General features: G+C 52.6%; 1 protein-coding gene across 1 annotated transcript in view; it reads right to left on the bottom strand.

The window, feature by feature from the left end:
* arap3 (ArfGAP with RhoGAP domain, ankyrin repeat and PH domain 3) overlaps positions 1 to 4,014 on the bottom strand; it is an 18,877-nt gene extending 14,863 nt beyond the window's left edge. The window contains exons 1-2 of the mRNA XM_019858196.1: positions 3,645 to 4,014; positions 6 to 50 (exon numbers count right to left, since the gene is read on the bottom strand). The gene's annotated coding sequence lies outside the window, so the exon portion shown is untranslated. The remainder of the gene's footprint in view (positions 1 to 5; positions 51 to 3,644) is intronic.
* Between the last annotated feature and the right edge of the window lie 3,177 nt (positions 4,015 to 7,191).

The raw sequence follows: 7,191 nt of genomic DNA, 5'->3' as shown, positions 1-7,191 counted from the left end.
ATCTCCCGTCGTCGCTCACGCCGACCCGCCGGCGACGGGGCCTTTTTCAGCTCCATGCAAAAAAACAAAAAACAAAACCAAAAGCATAAATCTTCCGTGTTAGCGCATCATGAAAGCAAAGAAGGCGTCGCGACCGTGTTAACGCAGCGGGAAATGACAACGGGACATGTCGGCGCAGCAAGAAGTGACCAAGCCGTGCCGTTCACACGTTAAGGTCGAACGTCGTGGCCGCCAAGACGCGGAAGGAACAACGGAAGAATGTTAACGCGCCGTGAAACGATCACACGAGAGGCCCCCAACGTGTCGGCGTCGCGGGGGATGATCAACGGCATGTTGCTAACCCGCTAGCACCGGTGGAAGTGACCCCCCCCAAAATAGGTGGCAGCTTAACACAGCAAGAAGCCATGAGCAAAATATGTTCGGAAGCGGTTCGCACCGCGGGAGCGGAACGGAGGACGTCTCTCGTGTCGGGCGCAGGCAACGGGCGAAACATGTGGCGCTCGCCTCCGCGGCGGGAAGTGACTCAAAACAGGTCACAATGGCAGGAAACCTTCAGCTTCAGAGTCAGAACGGGAATCCCAAAATATGTCGCTTGCGGGTTAGCATAGCAAGAAGTCAAGGGCCCACGTTTGGATTTTTGCTCCAGAGCATTTTCACGGAGCAGAAGGGAGGTTTGGTGGTTGGAGCGAGGCGGTCAGCGTGCTCGGAACGGCTGCGGCGGGCCGGCCTCGCGGCCCGGAGCTGCTCTCGACCGGACGTCCTTTTCCTCTCTTTCCTCTCCCCGCCGCGACAACATCGGCAACAACATCGGCATGCGTCGATGAACCTCGTTGCGAATGGCGGCAGGAGGAAGAAGGTCATCCATCCATCCGCGATCGGAGCCGCTCTCTCCCCGGGAGGGTCGCGGGAGCGCCGGGGCCTATCCCGGCCGTCTTCGGGCAGCAGGCGGGGGGCACCCTCGACCGCTCGCGCTCACACCGGCGGACCGCGCGGGGACAATGTCGTCCGAGCGGTCGTCGGCGCGCTCTTCCAGCGGACAAAAGCAGCCCTCGCTTTGACCGGCAGACTGCCGCCAACGTGCCCGATCGGAGCGCCTGAGCGGCCGTGCCAGTGACGCGCTCGGTCTCTGGGGAAACCACCGCCGAGGCGCCGGCCTATCGGGAAGAGAGCGACCCCTGTGCGGAACGTGGCCTCAAGAAGTGAGCGCAACGGGCTCCGAAGAATCCCAACTTGTAGCGTAGCGGCGAGTGATGAAACAGCAGGTCGGCGCTGCCTTGATTGCCGCGGGTGATGACTTCATGCGGGCAAAGACAAGACAGCCATTGTTGCGCACGCACGCACGAACGCACAAGCGGGCTGTTGTGAGTCAGCGTGTGCGGCCGGCTGACCTCGGCCGGCCCTCCCGAGGACGGCGAGGGGGCGCGTTGGCAACAAAAGGCGTCGTGTTCCGCGGCGCTCCGCTCGCCGGCTGGTGTCACCCGAGCGGCGGCGACGAGGACGTCCCGGCCTCGTTCGCTCCTCGGGCTCGCGTTTTACCGCTGGCCAAACACGTTACCGTGGCGACACGTGACAAACGCTGACGGAGGAGGTCACGTGACTCGGCAGGAAGAAAATAAAAAGCCAACCTTCCGACACACGCACAAACACACACGATGAAGCGTGTGTGTTTGTGCGTGTCCGCAGTGAGTCTACGTAGGCGCGCTTGTGTGCAGATTTCCTGAAAAAGCCCGTCGGCATGAGCGGGAAGGAAGTTTGTATGCGTGCGCGCGCGGCCGCGAGGTGAACGCTCGCACATCCGCTTGTTGTCGAGGTGGCTCAGACGCCCCAGGAGAACTCGACGAGGACGCCGGAGAATTCCGCCCACGGTGCGCGGCCCAAAAGCCCGAACGTGAACGCCGCAGCGCGATGACGTCGTGCTACAATACGCCGAGATGACGTCGGGCGGTCGATAGGACACGACGACGTGTCGTCCCGCCGCTGGCGTGTCGCTGACGAACTGAGGAGAAAAAAAGCTTTCGGCAGGAAGTGGCCAGCGAATGGCTGCGACGTCACCACAGGAAATTTTCATCGGGAACATGCCGCCTTGCAACATCCTCTTACTGCGCGTGCGTGCGTGCGTGCGTGCGTTCGGTAGGGACGGTGGCCCACCCAGCCTGCAAGGAATTGTGGCAAGTCCTCAGAGAAGACCAGAAAGAAAGCAAACACCTCTTTTTCCTTCACCAACACACACACGCGCACTTCTCCAAGAGACTTTGAAGAAGAACTGGGCACGTAGGGATAGCAAGTCTCGGATACTTCTGAAGGTTGCCGATATTTAAGGCAAAAAAAATAAGAAAGCTTGGAGCAGTGGCAGGGAATGCCGCCCATTGACCCGCTCAGCACTAGCAAAGGAGATGAGGATCATTTGATGTTTGAGCATCATATTCTGTCACGTTAAGAACGCCTCAATGATATTCGCTTGTGTCATCATTGCTTCGACGTGTTTTTAATGTTGATCGCGTCTGATTGGCTGAAGAAAAGAAAAGCAGGAAGTGTTTGAGTTGGTCGCAGTGCCCTTGTCGAGCGTGCCGCCGTGCCGACGTCCTTTCAAGCAAGCTGCGTTCAAACGGCATCCAAGGATATCTTATCTTATCTTATCTTATCTTATGTCTCCTTTCGCCATCCGTCGCAAACTACGAACGCGGGGGCGCCCTCTAGCGGCGCGCACTCAATCCAAACGCAGCGGACATCTTCCCAGCAAACATATTCAAGCCAAGCTTGCTTTTTTTGGGACGATGTGCTATTGAGGACTTCAGCCTCGGTGTATTTTGGGGTCATTCGCGATCAAAGCTCAACTGCATCGATTGATTGAGAGGCGCGTCGGCAATCCCTCAGCAGAACTTGGAAAACGCTCCAGATGGAGTCATTTAAAACCTCTTTTCTTCATTTTTGAAACAGAAATAAAGCAGTACCGAAGTTCTATTATGGATTCTAAAAACAAGAAAGCTATTAAAACTCTGGCTATATGCTCCTTATTTGAATTTTTTGTTTAAAATCCCCTGGCTTCTTTTTTGTTTAAATGTTTGTAATATGTATTAAGAACATGTTCATTTTGTTTTCTGTTTGTTGAGAATTGTATTATAACCTGTTCGAATAAAGATTCTATTAAAAAAAAAAAACTTGGAAAACGCGCACGAGTCGAGTGTTTCATCATCCCGCATAGCGGAACCATCTGGAAGGACGTGAACGCCGGCACAGGTGGACGACGACAACCGCTTTCTGGGTGACAATTTAGAGTTCCGAGTTGCGCGACGGTGTTCGGATTCGGAAGAAGGCGTGCCGGGGTAACATTCGACATGCTGGCGAACCAGGAGTGGGCCGAGCCCGCAGCAAAGACCACAAGAACCGAGGAAAGCTCACGCGTGAAGCTCGCCGGCGGAACGCGTCGAATCAGTCCGACCGGCGCGACAAGCACGAGCGGTCGGAGCAGCAGAACTCCGAAAACCAGTCGAACCAGGCAGACCGACCGAACCGCCACAACCGGTCGTAAAAGCGGACCTCTGTTCGACCGGTCAAACACGTCGGGAAGAAGTGTTTCCGGTTGTGTCCAATCCCGACACGACCGAACCGTGACCCAAACGACTTGACCCGGAGCGCTCACTCACTTGACTCGTGCTCGAGCTCCTCTTCCGAGCTCGGTGGGGTTCGGTTGGGCCAATACGCAAGCGGCATCCGCTCCGCTCGGCTCGGGTGGTTCCGAGACGTGTGAGAGTTGGGCGAATTCTGAAGGACTGCGGACGTCCAACGCGCCCGTCGCTCCGAACGTCCAGGCGCGGCGGCGACGTCGACGCGCATGACTTCCGGGCGTCCGCGTTTCAAAATAAAAGCGATCCAGTCGGACTCACTTCCGGTTGCAGCCCCGTGAAATGCACATGATTCCATCCGCAGATTTGCTCCCGCGCGGTTGGATGGAAGCGTCGTGCCACTTTGGACCTCGTTCCATTTTGCTTGCGGGCACCTTGAAGGTCGCGCGATGTCGTTATGAACATCAAAGAAAGAAATAGCAAGCGGTGTCAGGTGACGTGACGCGCTCGTGAGCAAGGAGTAGTTTTGTTGGTCGCAAGGATGAACGAGAGGCGTTCGTTGGGGTTTTGTCAAGTTTTGCTGCGCAACGGAAACGAGCGTCTCGGCGGGTGGCGGGGAGCTGGTGGAGTTTCCTGTCCTCTCCTTTCCTTTCCTCGTCCTCGCCGCCAAAGACAATCACGAGGCCGCAGCCGGGAAACAGGAAGCGTCTGAGACAATATGGAGTCGGACATCAAAACAAAGTGAGGAAATGCCACCTGACCGGACGCCTCCGCGTCGACATAGCGCCATGTTCGCGTCACCTCGGCGACATGCTAGCATGACCCCGGTATGATGTTAGCATCACTTGGCCCTCATGTTGGCACCATGTGCCGCGTTAGCTTGACCTGGCGCCCTATTGGCGTCATGTTCGTTTCACCTCCGTGCCGCGTTAGCGCCAGCTTAGCGTCGCCTTAATTCAGCGTTTTTCAAACCCTGTGCCGCGAGACAGCGTCAGGTGTGCCGTGTGCGGTCTGTCGCCCGGCACAGTAATCGTGTAGGAGCCTTCCACACCGCTAGGGGGCAGCAACAGCGAGCCAATTGCCTCGCGTTAAGACGGGAGACGAGCGAATTTGTGACGCATGAATGCAGGACGACGGTGAAAAAGTCAAATTAAAAAAACAATAAAAATGAAAGATTATAAAACACTTTTTTCTTTGTGTTTATTGGATTCCAATTCAAGCTGTTTCTTCAACGTTAAAAAACGGTTATCGTAACAATCTAACACGCTTATTGTTAAAATAAGCTTTTTTGGCACATTTTTTCAAGCTGTTATAACGTCATTCTTCAATGTTAAAATAAGCTTTTTTGACACATTTTTAGCTCGTGGTGTGCCGTGAGATTTTTTTCAATGAAAGAAGTGTGCCTTGGCTCCAAAATGTTTGAAAAACACCGCCTTCATGACTTAACAGAGGAAGCCCTGCGGTCGTGATATTGGCTACTGTTTTCTAAGTCTTGAAAGTTGCTATCATTCCAAAGCTTGTAATTGTTTTTGGAAGAACAAACAGTGTTCTAGAGCAGTGGTTCTTGACCTGGGTTCGATCGAACCCTGGGGGTTCGATGAATCGGTCTCAGGGCTTCGACGGAGCCCCTGGCCCCCTGCGGTGGAGGTTAAGACACACCCGACTCAACGTGTCAATGAGCTATGACACGCCCGGTTGGCCATCACTGGCTGCAGATGGTCACATGACACTGCTTGTCCAATCAGTGCTGTGGGAAATGGAGTTCGCTTAGTCGTCGCCGTGCGACAGTCGTGATAGTACGTCGTACAATTAAAAAAAAAAAAAAAAAAAAGTATACTCATCTCTTGAAATTGTAGTTACTTTTTTCTGTTTTTAATAAATGTGTTTTTTAATACCTTGAATTTGTAAAAAAATAGATATATTTATTTTTCACTCATGAAGGGTTCGGTGAATGTGCAGATGAACTGGTTGGCTTCGGTACCTCTAAGAAGGTTAAGAACCGCTGTTCTAGAGTAACCTAATTCTCAATGCCCAAATGTCAGAACCGTCATGTGTCCCAAATGAAATGGCACGTTACTATTTGCAGTTTGGGATCAAATGGATTTCTTTTCTGCTCATCGCTTCGTCATGACTGGATTGGTTCTTCTTTGACCAACGTCGCTCAAGCTGTCGTCACCATTCACGCCACTGGAGGGAGCCTCGTGACGTCATCGCAGGCCACGAGGGATCCGTGAACTCCAGTGCCCGGATGTGGCCCCAACTTTTCCGCTTTCCGTCTTGAGCGAGAAGCGTCGCGTCGCCAGCACTGGCGGCACTGCCGGCACTGGCTCCGATGAGTTCTGCTGTACGAGCTGAAGAAATCTTGTTCTTCGATGACATTTATATTGAATTGAGTTGCAAACGTGCGGAATTCTCTCACGATTGTCTTGACTATAATGCCCCCATATTTAAATCGTACATAACTTGTTGAAAATAGGACTTCGGGGAGGGCTCTTTCAGCATAACGTACAGAAAACCCAGGTGGCATGAGAAAGAAAAAGAGAACGAGCGAGCGCCTTTCCTGTTCTGAATGGAATGAGACGAAAACGATCCCTTCCCTCGGTTCCGGAAGCGCTTCACCTCAACGTCAGCTCAGCGTGACTTTAGCACGGCGGTCCTTAACCTTGTTCGAGGTACCGAAGCCAACCAGTTCATATGCGCATTCAGCGAACCCTTCATGAGTGAAAAATAAAAATAGGATTTTTTTTTTTTTTTTTTTTACAAATTCAAGCCATAAAAAAACGCATGTTGTGGCAGTCAAAAGGAGCACGCACGATTGACTGTAAACACGTCTTTATTCCACGACTGCCAACAAGTGGATGTGAACAATTACAAATTTGCGCCCAAGACATTCCCATGAAGGGTTCGGTGAATGTGCAGATGAACTGGTTGGCTTCGGTACCTCTAAGAAGGTTAAGAACCGCTGTTCTAGAGTAACCTAATTCTGTGAGAAGCATGGTCCTAGTGTCCGCCACAATATATTCAAAACAGAAAAAAGTCAACACAATTAGTATCAAGTCTATGTGTCCCAATGAAATGGCACGTTACTATTTGCAGTTTGGGATCAAATGGATTTCTTTTCTGCTCATCGCTTCGTCATGACTGGATTGGTTCTTCTTTGACCAACGTCGCTCAAGCTGTCGTCACCATTCACGCCACTGGAGGGAGCCTCGTGACGTCATCGCAGGCCACGCGAGGGATCCGTGAACTCCAGTGCCCGGATGTGGCCCCAACTTTTCCGCTTTCCGTCTTGAGCGAGAAGCGTCGCGTCGCCAGCACTGGCGGCACTGGCGGCACTGGCTCCGATGAGTTCTGCTGTACGAGCTGAAGAAATCTTGTTCTTCGATGACATTTATATTGAATTGAGTTGCAAACGTGCGGAATTCTCTCACGATTGTCTTGACTATAATGCCCCCATATTTAAATCGTACATAACTTGTTGAAAATAGGACTTCGGGGAGGGCTCTTTCAGCATAACGTACAGAAAACCCAGGTGGCATGAGAAAGAAAAAGAGAACGAGCGAGCGCCTTTCCTGTTCTGAATGGAATGAGACGAAAACGATCCCTTCCCTCGGTTCCGGAAGCGCTT

Source organism: Hippocampus comes, unplaced genomic scaffold (assembly GCF_001891065.2).
Source record: "Hippocampus comes isolate QL1 unplaced genomic scaffold, H_comes_QL1_v1.1 scaffold48, whole genome shotgun sequence".
Classification (NCBI taxonomy): domain Eukaryota; kingdom Metazoa; phylum Chordata; class Actinopteri; order Syngnathiformes; family Syngnathidae; genus Hippocampus; species Hippocampus comes.
This window is presented reverse-complemented; position numbering and strand designations above follow the sequence as displayed.